The sequence below is a fragment of the Eutrema salsugineum genome, unplaced genomic scaffold (genome assembly GCF_000478725.1).
Source record: "Eutrema salsugineum unplaced genomic scaffold, Eutsalg1_0 scaffold_1, whole genome shotgun sequence".
Lineage (NCBI taxonomy): Eukaryota > Viridiplantae > Streptophyta > Magnoliopsida > Brassicales > Brassicaceae > Eutrema > Eutrema salsugineum.
In genome coordinates this window covers 17,125,495-17,145,955 of record NW_006256909.1, presented here as the reverse complement: position 1 = coordinate 17,145,955, position 20,461 = coordinate 17,125,495, and the positions used below count along the sequence as shown (strand labels likewise).

Genomic DNA, 20,461 nt, shown 5'->3' with positions numbered 1-20,461 from the left:
TGGTTTGAAATTCAGACTAAGATTTACTAATTTTTTTCTCTTGTTCTCTTGTTTGCGTGTGTTTCAGGTGTATGTCAAACATATCCACAAGGAGCAACTGCACCGATCTTGTTTCTTTGTCGAACACCGAGCTAGCAAGAGTCGAGCGAGAAAATAGACGTCAAAGGCCTATTTAAGCCAACATGGGCGATCAAGGCAACAATGACAACATGGCTGTCGAGCTGCAACAGCTTCGACAGCAATTGGAGCAGCTGCAAAAGGCGCAGCAAGACAGGGAGCAGCCACAGCCTGCTATTGGAGACAAGGACAGTCCGCATGCTTACTATCACAACAGGGCTGCGATTTCTCCTCCAACCATTCAGAGGCAAGACTTTGAGATCAAACCTCAGCTGATCTCATTGGTGAAGCAGCACCTCTTTCATGGGCTTCCTTCTGAGATTCCGATGGACCACATCGAGAATTTTGAGGAGATTTGCAGCACGACTGGATCAAATGGGATACCAGCCGATTTCTTGAAGTGCAAGCTTTTTCCATTCTCACTTGCGGACAAAGCTTTGTGCTGGCTGAAGTCATTACCACCTGGGTCATTGACTTGGGAAGAGTGCAGATCAGCATTTTTGGACCATTTCTACACTAAGGCCAAAACTGCAGCTCTGAAGAACAAGATCTCATCGTTTAAACAGCAGCCTGGTGAAGCTTTCTGCGAAGCTTGGGAGAGGTACAAAGAGTACTGAAGAGAGTGTCCTCACCATGGGTTCTCTGATGAGCAGATTCTGTTAACCTTTTATGATGGTGTCAACTGGGATTACAGGAATGCTTTGAATGCAGCTAGCAATGGCGAGTTCATGACTAAGTCCAAAGAAGCTGCTTATGAGTTGATTGAGAACTTAGCTGCAAGCTCCAGCAACAAATCCCAAGAGTATGACAGGTCTAGCAAAGCAGTTCATAGTGTGGAGTTGAGCAAGATCGATGAGCTTACAGCAAAGGTGAATCTGTTGTTGAGAGAGAACCAGAGATCTGTGCATTTTGCTGATGAGGTTGGTGATGCACCTCTTGCTCAAGAGTTTGTAGATGCAGAGAATAATGATCAGATGGAGGTAAATTTCGTGAATGGACAAGGGTATGTGCAGAATCAGAGCTTCAACAACTTCAGAAGCCACCCGAATTTATCCTACAGAAGCAACAATGTTGAGAACCCTCAGGATCAGGTCTATCCGCAGCAAGGAGTGCAGAATCAGTCAGGATTTCAGAAGAACTTCTCCAGCAACTTCCAAAGAAAGCAGTTCATCACCAATCAGAATCGGTTTCAAGGTGGAAATCAGCAGAAGTTGCCTTTCACAAGTCTGCAGCCTTCTTCGAGTTCCTCAAATAACTCACAAGATGAGCTGAAAAACTTGATGCAACAGCTGCTGGTTAATCAGCAAAAGTCTTCCATGGAGATTAATGCCAAAGTGGACACCATGTACAATGATTTGAATGGCAAGTATGAAGCAGTGTGGACTCATGTGAAGAAGCTGGATGTTCAGGTAGCTCAGACTGCAGAAGCTGTGAAGAGATCACCTGGAACTCTCCCTGGAAAAGGTGAAAACCCCATGAATGAGTTTGTGAATGCTATTGAGCTGAGAAGTGGGATGACTCTACATGCTGCACCAACAAGCTCTGTGAGGAAGGAAAAGGACGTGGAGCACCTGCTCCAAGAAGAGGAACCAGCTCATGACGTAAAAAAGACGAAGGAGCTCTCTTTCCCCATCGGAGCACCTGCTCCAAAATCGGGAGCACCTGCTCCAGACGTAGATTTGACGATGGAGCACCCTGAGCCAACGAGGGAGCACCTGCTCCAGCCACCTGCTCCAGCAAACATTCCTGCAAGAGTTTACACGCCTAAGGTACGTTACCCAGTTCCACCAAAGAAGTCTCGCAAGGACTTAGAGGAGGCAAAGTGCAGGGAGATGCTGAAGGATTTGACTGTAAAACTCCCTCTAGTTGATGCTGTTCAGATGATACCAGCCCTTAAAAGATACATGAAGGGGTTAGTGTCTGGGAAAGCTGTTGAGGAAGAGAGTGTCATGATGGTTTCGAAGGAGTGCAGTGCTGTGCTTCAGAACAAAGTGCTGAAGAAGAAAAGTGATCCAGGAAGGTTTGTTCTCTCAGTCAGGATTGGGAATGTGGTGTTTGCAAGGTCTCTCTGCGATCTGGGTTCAAGTGTGAACCTGATGCCTTACTCTGTAGCCAAGCGATTGGGTTACACCAGATTCAAACCGACAAAAATCTCGCTGGTATTCGCTGATAGATCAACCAAATTCCCTGTTGGTATACTTGAGGATCTGCATGTTCAGATAGGTGATACACTCATTTCAGCAGATTTTGTGGTTCTGGAGGTTAATGAAGAACCCAAGGATCCTTTGATATTGGGTCGATCCTTCTTATGCACAGCTGGTGCAATCATATATGTGAAAGGAGGAGTGATAGATCTCCAGCTGGGAGATATGGTGGTGCGATTTGAGATGAATAAACTCCTCAAGAAACCAATGCTGGACGGACAGACATTTGTCATAGATGATGGTTCAAGCATTGCTGCAGAGGTTGCTGAAGAGGTTTTGGCCATCGATCCTCTGGAAGTTGCACTCACCAAAGCCGAAGGAGAACATGGGTATTTGAGTGAAGAAGCTGATGGGTTTGCAAAGATGCTGAATGCAAGCACGAGGATGCAAAGGCTGGTGGCGTACATGAGCTTAGAAAGCAAGGAGAGCTCATCTGCAGAAAAAGCCGACGGAGCACCTGCTCCGAATCCTAGAGCACCTCCTCCCGATGGCTTGATTGATGGGCCTTGGAGCGAATTGAGAGCTCCAAAGCTTGAGCTCAAACCCCTTCCTGTGGGGCTCAGGTACGCGTTTCTAGGACCAAATTCGACATACCCTGTGATAGTGAACTCTGAATTGAACAATGTAGAGATTGCCTTGCTTCTTTGTGAACTTAGAAAGTATAGGAAAGCTCTAGGATATTCACTAGATGACATTCCAGGGATTTCTCCTGATCTTTGCATGCATAGAATACATCTAGAAGATGAATCAATGACTTCTGTAGAACATCAGAGGAGTTTAAACCCGAATCTACAAGATGTTGTAAAGAAAGAGATAATGAAACTTCTAGAAGCTGGTGTGATCTATGCGATTTCAGATAGTAATTGGGTTAGTCCGGTTCATGTAGTTCCTAAGAAAGGTGGCATCACTGTGATAAAAAATTATAGGAATGAATTGATACCAACTAGAACTGTTACTGGGCATCGAATGTGCATAGATTACAGGAAATTGAATGCTGCAACTCGAAAAGATCATTTTCCTTTACCATTTATCGATCAGATGCTTGAAAGCTTGGCTAACCATCCTTACTACTGTTTCTTAGATGGTTATTCAGGTTTCTTTCAGATCCCAATCCACCCAGACGACCAGGAGAAGACGACATTCACATGTCCTTATGGCACCTTTGCATATCGCAGAATGCCATTTGGCTTGTGTAATGCTCCAGCAACATTCCAACGCTGCATGATGTCGATTTTCACTGACCTGATTGAAGACATAATGGAAGTTTTCATGGACGATTTTTCTGTCTATGGAAGCTCCTTTTCTGTCTGTTTGTCTAATCTGTGCAGGGTCTTGCAGCGGTGTGAGGAGAAGCATCTGGTGCTTAACTGGGAGAAATGCCATTTCATGGTGAGAGATGGGATCGTGCTGGGACACAAAATCTCAGAGAAAGGGATCGAGGTGGACAGGGCAAAGATCGAGGTGATGATGAGTCTGCAGCCACCAACATCAGTCAAGGGGGTTCGCAGTTTTCTGGGCCATGCAGGTTTTTACAGACGCTTCATCAAAGATTTCTCGAAGATTGCCAGACCCCTGACGCAGCTGCTGTGCAAGGATGTGAAATTCGAGTTTGATGATGCATGTTTGGAGGCATTTCACGCTATCAAAGGAGCTCTAGTCAGCGCTCCTATTGTCCAGCCACCAGATTGGGAACTACCTTTTGAGGTGATGACTGATGCTAGTGATTATGCAGTGGGAGCAGTGCTGGGACAGAGGAAAGAAAAGAGGCTCCATGTCATCTATTATGCCAGCCGAACACTCGACGAAGCTCAGTGCAGATATGCCACAACTGAAAAGGAGCTTCTTGCAGTGGTTTATGCTTTTGAGAAGTTCAGGTCCTACCTTGTTGGGTCGAAAGTTGTTGTTCACACAGACCATGCAGCTCTGAAATTCCTGTTGACGAACAAGGATGCCAAGCCAAGGCTCCTTCGATGGATCCTTTTGCTGCAGGAGTTTGATTTGGAGATTAAAGACAAAAAAGGGATTGATAATGGTGTTGCAGACCACTTGTCGAGGCTGAAGATAGATGATGACATTCCACTAAATGACAGCCTTCCTGATGAACAAGTTTACGCCATAGATGTTTCTGGGTTCGACGAGCACCTGCTCCCCACCGGAGCACCTGCTCTGACGAGTTTTTGCAACCAAGTTGACATAGATCGGCATTCTGGTTTCCCATGGTTTGGAGAGATTGCAAATTACCTTGCTGCAGAGCAGGAACCTGCAGGTTTTGTGGGAAACAAAAAGAAGAAGTTTCTGAAGGATGTGAGGCACTACTTTTGGGATGAGCCTTATTTATACAGGCATTGATCTGATGGAATCTTCAGAAGATGTGTAGCTGATGAGGAGATACCAGGAGTGTTGTTTCATTGCCATGGATCCTCTTATGCAGGCCACTTCGCCACTTTCAAGACTTTGTCGAAAATTCTCCAGGCTGGGTATTGGTGGCCCACTATGTTCCGAGATGCGCAGAGATTCATATCCAGGTGTGACACATGTCAGAGACAAGGAAACATCAGCAGGAGGAATGAAATGCCTCAGAATTTCATCTTGGAAGTGGAGATTTTCGATGTGTGGGGTATAGACTTCATGGGACCTTTTCCATCATCTTATGGGAATGAGTATATTCTGGTGGCAGTTGACTATGTGTCAAAGTGGGTGGAAGCTCTGGCTAGTCCCACAAATGACACGAAGGTGGTTTTAAAGATGTTCAAATCTGTCATTTTTCCCAGGTTTGGTGTGCCGCGAGTGGTGATTAGCGATGGAGGCTCTCACTTCATCAACAAAGTCTTTGAAAACTTGTTGAAGAAGAATGGTGTAAGGCATAAGGTGGCGACCCCATACCATCCTCAGACGAGTGGGCAAGTTGAGGTTTCCAACAGGGAAATCAAGAACATTCTGCAGAAGACTGAGCACCACAAGGAAGGATTGGGCAGTGAAGCTTGATGATGCTCTTTGGGCATACAGAACAGCTTACAAAACACCTTCGGGGACTACACCATTCCACTTGGTGTATGGAAAAGCATGTCATCTTCCAGTGGAACTTGAGTACAAAGCTGCTTGGGCAGTGAAGCTGCTGAATTTCGATGCAAAGAATGCTCAGGAGAGGAGAGTAATGCAGTTACATGAGCTGGAGGAAATTAGGCACCTGGCCTATGAAAACTCGAAGATTTACAAAGAGAGGACAAAAGCTTTCCATGACAAGAGGATCCTCAATAGAAGCTTTGCACCAAACGATCAGGTATTGCTCTTTAACTCTAGATTGAAATTGTTTCCAGGGAAGCTGAGATCGAGATGGTCTGGACCATTCACCATCAAGGAGGTTCGACCATATGGAGCTGTAGTGTTACTGGACACTACAGGAGGCGAGTTTGTTGTCAATTGACAGAGGTTGAAACCATACCTTGCTGGTCCAAATATCGCAGAGGGTGAATCAGTCACCTTAAGCGATTCTCCTCAAGCCTAAATGGCTTTCCAAGTCAAGCTAATGACTTAAAACAAGCGCTTGGTGGGAGGCAACCCACCGATAAGAGTCTCTAACTTTGTGTCTTTCAATTCTTAGCTACTAACTTTGTTTTTAGGTTCTTTGTTTTATAAAAAAAAAAGAAAAAAAAAAACAGGTAAGAAGTTGTTCAACGTGGAAGAGAAGATGTGAGGAAGAAGAAGGAAGAGCACCCAACTGGAGCACCTGCTCCATCTCCTGGGTTGGTTGCTCAAAGCGTAAAAACTGACGAAAGAGCACCCCCTCCCCAGTCGGAGCACCTGCTCCACAGGGTGCTCACCACGTAAAAAGTGACGAAGGAGCAACCCAAGGGAAACCGGAGCACCTGCTCCGGCACCTGCTCCAGACGAACAAAAGACGAGGGAGCACCCAGCTCTGTTCCGGAGCACCTGCTCCGCCAGGGTGCTCTACATGTGCGAACCAGGTAAGTTTTCTGGACACCTCTCTAGCTTATTTTTACACCGGGGACGGTGTGAAGTAAGTCCGGGGGAGGGTCGTGTCCCTTGTACTTATTTCTTTTGCTTTCTTCCTTTTAGTACTTTCTTTGAGTCAGTTTTTAGTTTGTTTGTTTGAGTCATTTAGTTTCTTTGAGTCAGTTTGTTATAGGAGTCAAAGTCAAAGCTTGTGGGAATTAGGACCAATTCTATGATGATTTCAGACCATTTGTGAATCCTGACCATCTTCTTTTAGTGATTATTACTGCAGAATCATCTAGATCGACTAATGGAAAATCCAAAGACAAAGCAGTAGACTAGAGGAGCCCAAAATTTTGACTAATCCATTGAACCTGAGCTAATTTCTCAGCTCTTCATTTTCCCTCATCGATCAGGTTAGTGCTCATAGGGCTTGACTCCTCATTCTTACCTGACAAATAAAGACCTGTGTGATAGATTTGGTATTCCTCTCTCATGTTCTAAGCATTGTTTCAGGCTGTTTCTAAAAAAAAAAAAATGAACAAAAGGCAGAAAAGATTGAAATGATTTTCTTTTAGAAGTAAAGGGTTAGGAAAATTTCCAAGGATCCCATTATTTTACTTCGAAAGTGGAATGATCACACAAGGGATGGAAGCGAGGGGTAGAAAAATATCCTGTGACCCCATTATTCGCCTACACCTTTGATATATAATGAGGGGACAAACCGGGGATTCGGTGGCAATCACCATCAATACTCGCGTCTTTGAACCTTGTTATATGTGCCAAAAAAAAAAAAAAAATGAAACAGCTTGAAAAGTGAATAAGTTCGGGGGAGAGGAAAGATACTTTTGTGTAGTATGGTCAATTTGTTGAGGTATAAGTATGGGAACGAGTCTAGAAGGTCCTTAGCACTGGTTTTATCGATGAGACTCAGCGATGATGGGACATGGATGATGTTATGAAACTGAGGGACTAATCTGGAAAGCTGCAGCGTCTACGGAGAAGTACATGGAGGTTAGATTTTTGATTGATTTTGCAGCAGTTTGTCACATGGCTTGGTCAGGTTTACGGTCTTTTGAGTTTTGCGAGTTCCCAGCTTTATCCAGTCATTCTTTTGGAGTTGAATTTGAGTTTGTTTGAGGACAAACAAGGATTCAAGTTCGAGGGAGTTGATGAGTGGAGATTTTGATTCATTCTAACTTGTGTTTACTGATTGTTTTAGGAGTTTTTGGAGTATTTTCAGGAAGTTTCAGGTGACTTAGAGGCCTTATCAGAGGATTGGAGTGTTTAGGAGGCATTGGAGCAAAAGGAGATGAATTTGAGCAATAAGGAGCTATTTCATTCGCTTTTGGGAGAAATCATCCGCGGAGCACCTGCTCCCGGTTTGGACCCTTCGTGGAGCACCTGCTCCAGACGGGAGAAAAATAAGGAAATCGACTTTTACCTAATTTTAGGAGGAGAAAAAGAATAAAAAGCCCACAGCCGCCTGTGTTTTATTATCACGTTTTTTCTACAGACTTTCTACGCTTTCTTTTTACAATTTCCTGAACCATAGAGTTTTTACTTGTAAGCTTTTGGGAGAAGAAATCTGCTACACTTTGAGAAGAATTCTGAACCCTATTATCTCTTATGCGATTTTAATTCATGAATTCCTTTCCATCTGTTTCTGTGTTTCTTTTCTCCATGTCTGAGTAGATCTCTTAGCTAGATTAAAGCGTTCAAAGGATTTCATGAGTTAAAGAATTAGATGCAAATAGGGCTTGATATCTATTGTCTTCACCATTGTTAGACTTAATGCTTAGGTTGAATTGATCACTCAATCTGCGATTTTAGGTTAATCTATTCATCAAAAGTGTAATAGGTTGCTAGAATAAACATTGGTGAGCGATTTGTCCTTAGCCAACGACAGTTGAAGTTAAGGCAAATCGTGAACAGATCAAACCTGCTAGCTAATGCTTGTCTGCAATTTTCTAGGTTCAAACGACAGTTTAGGATTTAGGTTGTCAGAAAAAGTTATCGAGATCACGACAGTGGATCGATAAGCTTTTCTGTTTGAGTTCGAGACTTGCGTTACACTTGTGCCCTGAATAGTCATCTGGTTCTTATCTCTGAAAATCCTGCGAATTGCTTTGGTCTAGTGCTTGTTTTAATTTGAATCTAAATAGTTGTTTGCCATTCTGTTTACTTTTTAGTTTTCGCAACAAACCATCTTTCGTCTTAACTTTAATTCAATCCTCGCAAAGTCATAGAGTAACACTGGTCCTCTGGATTCCGAATCCTTTATATTACAACTACATCACTGTTCTATTGCAGTAGAAACTAGGAGTACATCCAGTCTGAATCATTCCACTGGAAGGTAAACCACCACAGTATGGACAGCTCTACATCTTTGACACCGCTCATGAAATCCAAAATCGGATGAAAGCAATGCTAGGAAGCAAAAAATCAAAGGAGACAGAAGAGTCAGTTGTTGAGGTGTTGGTCAACATGCTTGATGAAACGAATTTCCTAGCGAAAGAGTTCAGAAAAGCTAGAGACAAATATGAGTCGGGAGAGACGCAAAAGTTCACAATACGGCTGATCGCCTAAACAGGAAAAGGAAGACAATACAATCTCCCAACAACGGACGAATTAGCAGGCCTGGTTTTAGGGTGCTCTGAAACAACCCCTGGAGACCAAGATGTCATCGTACAATACAAAACAAGCGAACTACAACGGATAAGCACATTAAATCAAAATTTTATGGCTTTGCAATACCCGTTGCTGTTCCCATATGGAGAGGGCGGTTTCCACTTAAAAGAGAGCACGTCACAATGCGTGTGTTTTACGCTCACCAATTACAAACAAGGTTGTCAGAAGGAAAGACTTTGATTAGGGGAGGGCGTTTGCTGCATCAATTTATGGTTGATGCCTACACAGCCATTGAGTCAATCCTACTACGATTCAACAAAGACAATCAGAAAAAACTCAGGGCTGAGCTATACACGAATGTATGTGATGCAGCAGGAAAAGGAGAGACAAATTCAAAGGGAATTGGAAAAAAAGTCATCCTGCCTTCCTCATTTACTGGAGGACCCAGATACATGAAGGAGAATTACCAAGATGCTATGGCAATATGCAGATTCTATGGCAATCCACACCTGTTCATTACGATTACAGCAAATCCTAATTGGGAGGAAATTCTCGAGCACTTGGGAACATATAGCAAGGACACAGGAAACGAACATCCAGATGTTGCTTCTCGTGTATTCAAAATGAAGTTAGACGAATTGCTTTTGGATTTCAAGCATGGAGTGTTCTTCGGCCCCATAATAGCAGGTACAAACAAATACTGTAAAAACTCTATAAATTATTAATGTTGGGATTTTAATACTTTATTAATTTATAGAATTATTAATTTATAATTTTTTTTAAAAAAATATTGTTTATTTTTATTAATTATAAAAGTGATTTTCTGATGTAATTTTTATTCTTTAAAAAAATCTTCCTAAAACTTAAATACATGTTAAGAAGACTTTCATTTAAAAAAAAATTAAAAACATCACTAAACTCATTTTTCAATAGATTATCTCACTTATATATTTATATCACATTTTGTTTATGATAATTATTAATTTATAATATTAATGGGACCAAATATTTACATAAGAGTTTTGCTAAAGTTATTATCTTATTATCTTATCGAATTGTATCATATTTTGAACTGTCCCAACTCGTGACCATGAAAAATTATTAATTTATCGTGTTTATTAATTTACAGAGTATTAATTTACAGAGTTTCTACTGTATACCTAACTACATTATTCAAATCAAAGCAAAGCTAAGAACTAATAACTAATTAAATACGCAGTTGTCCATACAATAGAATTTCAAAAAAGAGGGCTCCCACATGCACACATACTTCTGTGGTTGCAAGGCACACATCAATCCTCCGCCAGCAATGATTGATGAAATCATAACGGCTGAGATACCAGAAAAAAATGTCGATCCAGAAGGTTATGAATTGGTAAAAAAACACATGATGCATGGACCATGTGGTATTGATAGACTTCAATCTCCCTGCATGGAAAACGGTGTCTGCACAAAAAAATACCCACAAGAGTTCGCACAAGAAACATCGTGTGACAAAGCTGGATATATTATTCACAAACGGCGAAATGATGAATCAAAGTTCGTTGAGAAAAGCCATACATTTTTAGACAACCGTTATGTAATCCCATAGACCCATACAACATGGAGATTCTCAAAAAGTACAAAACACACATCAATGTCGAATGGTGCAGTACTGATGGTGTTGTGATTTGATGTGTGGTGTCGAGTGTGTGTCAAGTTTTACCCTAATTGAAATCAATAGCCGCAAGTGCATAGCTGATCAATTGTAGTACTTAGGGATCGAATCCACCGGGAAGGAGGATATTTTTCTGCAAAAAGCCTTTGAAATAAGTTAAAGTAAGAAAGTCTAGAACAAAGACGGTTTTGTGGGGGGTTTGGTAGTGTGTTTAAAATCTAAAAACGAAATATTAAAAGAGAATACAGGAATTAAATGACGTAATATCTAAACTTAACGAAAATAACTAAAAATGATAAAAACAGATATTCTAATGCTTAAATGAAAATGAACTAAAAAGGAAAGACAATATTGAACTAAAGCTTTAAAGAAAATCGGTGTAAATCAATAAGGAAGAAAGCGTTGGGGTTCAGGGAAGTTTTCTCAGGGGTACGAACGATTCAAAACATTGCTAGAGAGGAAATTTTGTAAGATCTTAGCTTAAACTTTTCGAACTAGAGTCACGGACGTATGAATACGCCACTGTCGTGATCATAGACAACTATCTCTCTCAACCCTGACCAGTAGGTTTCCACTCTGGCCCTGGAAGAGAAAAGATGCATTATGTTTAAGACTTGTCCTAATTCACAAATCGCCCATAGGTAGGTTTCCACTCCTATGTTTGTTTTGCTCTCCCAAACTAGATCTGATACCTGATGAACACTTTCGTGTCACCAAGCATCTGGATCAGATTGTAGTTCATGACGCTACTCTCATGCAGTAAAAACGAATTCAGAAGAAAAAGTTCTAAGATTTGGCTCAAAAGCTCATGGAATCCTCATCGAACATATAAATCCCCATCGAAAATCCCTTAATCCCAACAATAAAACTACTCAGACATAATGAACGAAATCAAAGACATAGTATTAAGAAGTAGAATAAAAACCGAAATTGAAAAAGAAAGAACAAGGGTTCAAGAGAAAAAATCTCTCTCTCCCTAAAAGCTAAAGCAAAAACAATAAAAGTATGAAGTAATGATAGATGATATTCGGTTATCTGCTTTCTAGGGCTCCTAAGACATGTATTTATAGTGCTCAAGACCTCTATGGACGTCACTTAGGGTTTCTCCAAATGTAGGCTTCAGAAATGGGCTTTTTGGGCTCGGAGGTTGAAGGCCGCAGTCGGGACAAGTGTGACCGCGGTGGATGAGTGGTTTGCCACGGTTGGGATGCTCCTGACCGCGGGAAATTGCTTGTTGGCCGCGGGTGGAAGTGCTTGCCGGCTGGTTTACGGGACATCTTGCTCTTCGCGTATCTTTTGATTGAACCGTTGGATTGCCAAGCTGTAAAGTGCACTGGAAAGCTGATACTTCCATCTTTTAGGTCTCCAAATTTGAGCTGGATCAGACGGTGAGAAGGCCTTCAATCAGGGGTGAACTTCTGACGGTTTGACTCTGAGCTAAAATCTGGTTTTCTATCCATTTTGTTAAGCTTTTCCCTAAGTTACCTGAAAAGAGTCTTGGAACTACAAATACTAGAAAAACGTGATAAAAGTACTTAAAAGCAATTAAAAACATAGAAAAAGTATTTCAAAACGATCCATAAAAGTGGTCAAAATACGGTGTTATCAAGTACTTCAAAAGCAATCAAATACCTCTTCAAGTACATCACAAAAGGCGTTGATAAAGCAACCTTTGGGATCAAAAAACAGGAGGAGTTGAATGGGTTAGAAAAAAAAAGAAGGAGAGCCAAAAAAAAAGTCGACGAGATTGAAGATTATCAACATTGTCGGTATCTTTCTGCATGTGAAGCTTCGTGGCGTATTTTTGGGTTTGACATACATCAACAAAGGCCCTCGGTGATGAAACTAGCAATCCATCTGCCAGGAGAACACAGTTTTGTTTTTGAAGAAACACAAACGCCCGAGGATGTAGCTGATCGCTTTGGTTCAGACATAACAATGTTTATTGAGTGGATAGAAACCAACAAATTCGACCCCTTAGCATGAAGGCTGACTTATCTTGAATTCCCCACAATGTTCATTTGGGATTACTCCAAAAAAGTGTGGAGTAGGAGAAAAAAATGTTTTACAATAGGCAGAATTGTGAATGTTACACCGTCAGCTGGAGACAAATACTTCCTGAGGATACTACTAAATCATGTTAGAGGACCAAGGAGCTATGAAGAAATAAGAACTGTGAATGGACAGATATACCCAACGTTTAAACAAGCATGCCAAGCCATGGGCCTTTTGGATGGAAATAAGGAATGGATAAGTGCAATGATAGAAGCAGCACAATGGGCGGTTGCAAAGCAGTTACGTGAACTATTCGTGTTGCTTTTATTGCACTGTCAAGTGAGGAATCCCAGGAAAATATGGGACAAATGCTGGAAAAGTATGGGCGAGGACATTTTATACAAGCAAAGGAAAAAGTTCACATTCATGAAAATGGACTTGAATGATCAGCAAGTGGAGCAGTATACTCTAATTGAGATACAAAAACTTCTCATTCAGAATGATAAATCACTCGCAGATTTTCCAGACTTGCCCAAGCCAGATAAAAACGTGCTCCTCGAGATGAATACCTCCTTAATAAGTGATGAAAAAAATACAGCCGAACAGGGGAGTAAACTGATATGATATTCCCAAAGATCGACACTCAGAAGTTGGTAAAGGGGATTAGCTTGTCTCAAAGAAACCATGAAGTCTCAATGAACAAGGATGTGGAGCGAATGGTCGCTCAGATTTCAGAAGCTGCGGAAGACTTCTGATTTACCGGGTGATCCCTTGGATATGACACACCAAGACAGATCGTTTGTGACCATGGATATTACACACCATGATCTGATCAATGGATATTACACACCATGATCAAAAGAAGAATGAGAATCAGTCTCAAGGTTTCCAAAAATATATATTAAAACTTATTCTCTCAAATGAGATTACATGAGTTTAAATAGAAATAGAAACTTGAAAAGAAAGCTAAACAAATAAATGCTACTCTACATGCACATAACCTAGGGAAATGATACATTTGATGCAAGTCATGCATGTAGAGAAAAATAAAGCCTCCAAATAAATCTTTCTCTTCAATTCTCGTCACTTAGATGGGCCAGAAAATTAAGTGATTATTTTGGGCTCTTCTTGGACTTCTAACAGGCTCAAAATGGGCTGGATTTGATAGCTAACATCATAGATGGATTTCTTCATGCTCTTCTTGCCCAGATCTTGATAAATCAGCCTGTAAAGTGAGTTTTGAAGCATTGGCCATTCTCAATTTCCAACTGGTACAAACATCACCTCTTCTTCAAGTTCTTTGCCGCCTATGATCACATCAGAAACTGAGTACAAAAGATTGCTGCAATCTATGAACTCAGAGCAGCGTAACGTTTATGAAGCGGTAAGGATTCAATCACAAAGGGATTAGGCAAACTGTTCTTCTTGTATGGACCAGGTGGAACTGGAAAACGTATGTTTACAGAACACTTATCGCAAAAATGCGCTCAGAAGAACGTGTAATACTACCAGTGGCAACATCCGCTACAGCTGCGACACTATTACCAGGTGGTCGAACAGCACATTCCCGATTTAAATTACCATTAGATCTCCACCTTGAGTCAATGTATGAAATCAAGCCAAAGACAATGCTAGCAGATCTAATTGAGGAAACAAGCCTAATAATATGGGATGAAGCACCAATGGCACACCGCTACGCATTTGAAGCACTCGATCGAACTCTACGAGATATCATGGGTCTCAAAAACCCAGGAGCAGCAGATAAGAGCTTTGGAGGGATAACAGTTTTGTTAGGAGGAGATTTTCAGACAGATTTTGCCAGTGATCCCACAAGGTACCCGACAAGATACTGTCCAGGCATCGATAAATAGATCTTACCTATTGGAAGATTGTGAGAGGCTCTTCCTACAAAAAACATGCGATCACAACCGTATGAGATCGAGTTTTCAAAATGGATTCTAGATGTCGGGAACGGAGATGTCCGAAACATAGGGGTAAAGGAAACATGCATGGATTAAGCAGATGAGATAGAGATTGACAAATCATTGATGTTATCTGCTGGGAGAAACCCAATGGAATCGATTTTCAAAGCTACATACAAAGACTATGAAACATCACTGACAAACCCAGAGTATTTACGACCACGCGCTATACTGACTCCAAGGAATGAAACAGTTGATGAGTTAAACGATTACATTCTCTCCAAGCTTCCTGGTGAATCAAAAGTATATCTCAGCTCTGATAGTATAGCCAACGAAGACACAGACGTCGAGGAAGCAAGCCCAAGATACCCAACAAAGTATTTAAACACTCTCAAGTGTTCAGGCCTGCCTAATCATCGCCTGGAACTAAAGCTTAAAACACCAATCATTCTACTCAAAGAGGGTTTGTGTAATGGGACAAGATTGATAACAACATGCCTGGGAGAAAGAGTGCTCGAAGCTGAAATTATAACTGGCGCAAACATTGGGAAAAAAATCCTTATTCCAAGGATCATCATGACAAGAACAGATACTAAATGTCCATACCAAATGAAGAGAAGACAATTCCCGGTACGTGTGTGCTATGCAATGACAATAAACAAAAGTCAAGGGCAAAGTTTGGAACAAGTTGGAATATATCTTCCGAAACCGCTATTCAGTCATGGACAATTGTATGTCGCATTGTCACGAGTTACTACAAAAAAAGGACTGCAAATTTGGAGTGACAAACGAGACGGAAGGAACAAATTAAAAGTGAGAAACGTTGTCTACAAAGAAGTCTTCACCAATCTCAACAGCGACCAATAGGTAAGATTAATAAATATTACAAAACAAAGAAATAAGATAGAGTCCAACTACTTATAGAAGTGTTCCAAAAACCAAACAAATTTAACTGATTAAATAAAATGTTATATGTGTAGATACTGAAAAGGAGCAATACGGACGACGACGAAGACAAAGTACAAAACACCGAGAAGGCAACAATTAAGATAACTTCATGTTTCATTGCAGATTTAATTAGATGGGTAATTAATGATTTCACATGGATGCTTACCAAAAACTATCTCTCGTCCTCCTGAAAAGACTCATGTTCCAACCACGTTCAATTAAAAATAAAATTAAGGAGTTATCAACTCAATACGATGTGAGAGTAAAAACCCGCTTACAAACAGAGTTTTGCAAACACAAAAATCAACAAAAATTACATTCATGTAAATATACAGATTCCTAACACTAAATTTTTATAGGAATCTTGCAACATAGATTTCACCAATATGGTTCCCTACATCTACTCAGCGATGGACCAACCAATTTAGTCGCTTACTAATCTCTGTTGGTGTACTAAAATTTATTTAATGTTCACTTATATTTGTTCCTTTACAAAGTTAATGGGTAAGAACTATAAATAAAAAATGGCCAAACGCACAATATAACAAAAGACATGCAGAAGGATATGTTTGCAGTGCTGCCTACCAAAAGAATAAAATTATCCCCACTTAAAAACAAAACTAATTAAAAAATGGAAAATAAAATAGACACTATCACAAAGATACACAATATTAAATAAGACACAATTTCAGGAACTCCAGTTCAATATATTATTTTACAAACGTTGAGAACAGAGCAACAAATTGAAATAGCATAATTAGAACAAGAAAAATAAATACGAAAATTAAAAACAAAGTACATAAAACAAACAGTTAAGGATTCCAAAAAAAACAAAAAACTGATAAAAAGTAGGGAAGATAAGAGATTATTACCAGTAGACACACTTTTTGACTTTGTAATTACCAAAAAACGTACTTTCTATAAAAGATGCACTTTCTATATTTTGCTCCCTGTTTTTGACTTCTCTACCCTTCATTTCATTTTACCTTCTCTTCCAACTTATATTTACCTATCTTCATTTATCCTACTCTTTATCCTATTACCCTCGACATTTATCCCTTTTGATCAACATTCCGACCGATTTATCTCTGGCAGAGACACCAGAGTCGCCGTCAATCCGTCAGAACGCTACCCTTCAATATTCCGACAATATGCTTCATGTCACGCTCTCCCCATCCTTTTACTAATTCAGATCGACTCCCTTTCTAATTTGCGTTTTCTCAGATTTAATAGTATACACAACCGAATACAATATATAGTTGTCATTACATATATTGGCCACTTCAGCCATTCCGTTCCTCATACTACTCGTTAACGTTCACACTTTTGGAAGTGATTAAGTAACTATCCACAATGTTTTTTTTCATCAACGCTTTAACAGTGTTTAAAGTTGCATTCTTCTTTCTTAGGCAATGCCGAGTTGGTCTAGTGACACCTCTTCTGATCAGCCACATGTGGTAATGTTGCTCGACCTATATACTATTTGAAATGATTTACTATCTGTCCACAGACCTCTCATCCACGTGGTTACCGTTCAACATCCCTCTGTAATAATATCTAATGTTGTCTTCCTCTTGTTTAGGCAATACCGAATTGGTCTAGTGACACCTCATCTGAAGCCCCTCATGCAGACTTAGGATTGGCATACGCTGATGCAAATTATAGCATCCCACAACGTTGCTTCTGTGGTCGGAATATCATTCTGCAGTCCCCAACAACTGGCGAACCGTTCGCATGTACTACACTTGTCCAGATTGGTTCATTGAGGTAATATATGTGTCATTTTTTAAAATCGAATACTAAACTACATCCTTTTGTTGTTTGTGTAGTAACTTTCTACACTGTAATTATAGGGGGCTGGTCACCATATTAGGAAATGGTGGGATGAAGCAATTACCGAACAATGTGAGAGATTAGCCATATCTATTGAAAATCAAAAGCATAACTTGGAAAGGCTCGACAGAATCCAATCATCTGATCCTCGTATGCAAGACTACTGTACCTTCGTTTGTGACCAGATCGTACTGAAAGATGATCTTAGGGTTATGAACAACGAAGTTGCTAGGTTGAAGAAGGCACGTCCCAGCAGATGTGAAATCTACCTGATCTTGGCGTTTTCTTATCTTCTACCTTTCATGGCCTTCATTTACTATTTGCTCTTTACCTAGTAACACGTTGGCGGATCATGTTTAGTCCATTGTTAAAGCCCCAAACCTTTGCGTTGTGATTGTCTTCTATATTGTTTTCCTTTTAAAGCAGAAGAGTCTTTATTCGTCACCTTGCCAATCTTGTATGTTAATGTTTCTTAGACACATCCTCTTGTTTAATCTTGGAGCCTTCAAACTCCAGAGGTATGATCGACAACAAATTAATCATGATCTAATGAAACAACATCCAAATACACATTCACAACAAAATAATAATGATTTAGTGATAGCAAACAAAATTTCAAGTATCCGCAATCCAACAAAACAACAACAGACTTAACCCCATTCTACAATAGATATCCTCCCATTTCCAACATCTACTGCTCTTCACCATTCCTCCATTATATGACCCCACACTGTCCACATAATGTACATAAAGAACTTCCGACTTCCCTGATCCCAGAAACAGGAATGGCAATTGTTTGGTCCTTTCAGGTATTCGTGATTCCAAGTGAGATGACCTCGGCAAACACCACACTCACAAGAATACAGTGTTAGATGTAATACCTCCATGTAAACACTTTTTGACTTCTGACGCTGATAAGGTTGACCAAACCCTCCAACTGCCCGGTATCTCGATTCGTCACCTAACTTATCTAACTAACTGCTTCCTTAATTGTCAAGGGGAATGGTAACTGAAAAGCCGTTACCTACAATTTTCTTCTTGCGGCCCACTTATAATCTCTGGTAAAATTCAACTATCGAAGAAAAAGATCAAGAAAATGTTCATTAATCACTCCAAAACGTTCTACAAAAACATGCTACTTATAGTTTCATGTCAACAAAGAAGTTCAACAAATAACAACTTCCAATCATTTGGATGATAACTAACATTAATCCGGTTAACCATCAATACCTCGATTTTGGATACAACTTTATTAGTCGTATATTATAAATCTTATAAATCCATGTATAATTGGTCATACCAAAAATTAACATAATTACACGCGTGTTAATCAAAAGACTAGACATGCCATCGTAGATCTGTGACGATAGAGTGCTCTGCTTCATTATTATTGAAACAACAGATTTTCCAATCGTGCTGCTTTTTTTAGTTTATTTTTTAATTAGTTAAATACACAATCATTACAAACAACTATACAGAAGTCAGTCTCTGGTTTTGGTTTAACTTGTGCTTAACCTCCAACTATCCAAACAAAAATAGCTAGTGATAAAGTGTCACTTCTATAGGCACAACTTCCCACTTAATTTGTCTTCTCGATACAAAATGCTTCACTACAATGGATGAATGTCGGACATCCAAACGTCGCACAATGAAACTGGAATAATCTTTTAGGCGGCCATTTAAATTATTCACTAGAACTTTAAAAAATGACATCATTCATTGTACTGTGAGTGATTACGTAATATACGGTATACGATTAATGAAGTAAATTAATAACAACTCAATTAAAACATAATGGAAACTGGCTTCAAATTAGTACACAAACACAAATCCCAAAATCTGAATTTCAAATTAAAAGTAACAATAGTCTTAACAACATACGTTGATATCAAAGTATTTCTTACACAGAACACATACATAGCCCAAATCATTACCACATGGCTTACTCTCTGTGGATGACTTAACAAAAAACAAAAATCACTTTGGAAAATGCTCCACTTAAAAGCCATGAACGGACGCACCTCATCTGTTATTACTCATAACGTCTCCACGTCTTCTCCAACTCCCATATATAAATCAACATTTATCTCAAGACTCGACCAGAGCAAAGAAGAAATAAAAAAAAATTTACGTCACAGATGGCCAATATCCTTGATCTTCCTAACAATCTACTCACTGAAATACTCATACGTATTGGAAGTAGTTCATTCAAAGACTTGGTAAAGACGAGAGCGTGTCACGCATATTCAATTTCATTTCTTAAGGCGATGGATTCCTTAAGAGGGTAAATCTCACTTTCATGCATTATCCATGGCACCCTACAGTCGTACATTATGTTTCAGAATTCAAAAACATCCGTCTACAACGCGGGAATCCAAGTGCCTTGTTTCTGTTCGGCGCCTCTGTGTTTTTTAAGGATCATCAGACTGGTGAGGGGTACGATATAATTCTGGATGCGGCAAAAGAGGGGTCAACAATGGCCCAATACTGCTCGACGATGCTTTATCTTCTTAGTGTAGAAAACATCAAGGAGAAGTCTGGTATTTTCGAGCAATTGTCGTTCTCAATGTGGCGGTTGATATGCGTCAGGCGATCCAGGTTTGGTGGCCTAGATCTTGGGATTACACGCTTCCACCGGATTTTGTAGAACGCAAAAACACTCTTCTTGCTCTCGACTGGGAAGACAAATGCAAGTGCCGGAAAAATGAAGGATTCTGGCGTGATAGTCATCAATGGGTTACCAAAACACTCTGCAACACCTGCGTCTGGGTCTTTGAACTAAAGAAATTCTGCCTTATAATGCCGGAATTCATATTGGAGTGGCCTCTATAAGGAATACAGCTAACTTGCACTACCATGATTTATTTCTGTTGGACTATTATTTGAAATTTTGTATTTTCAATTTTTCGTATTGTTAAATATTCGAATTACGTTCAAAGTTTAATTGTAATATCATTTGCCCTACCGTGTCTTGCAAATGTTTCTATATTACGTTCCATCTTTAATTGCAAATGTTACTTTTTGAATTACATATTTGGGCCTTCAAATATATGCAGAAACAAAGTAATAATAAACAGATAGGATTAATGGTCGATCTGAGCAAACATGTTAATTTCCAGAAATATATATGGACTAAATATGTCTAAAACTACATAATTAGTTAATGTAATTTCCAACATGGCTATGTTACCATATCCATT

General features: G+C 39.9%; 1 non-coding gene across 1 annotated transcript; it reads right to left on the bottom strand.

Moving 5' to 3' along the window:
* Window positions 1-650: 650 nt before the first annotated feature.
* On the bottom strand, window positions 651-757 carry LOC112082512. The gene has a single exon (XR_002897186.1). It is a non-coding gene; the product is annotated as a small nucleolar RNA R71 (small nucleolar RNA).
* Window positions 758-20,461: the final 19,704 nt, after the last annotated feature.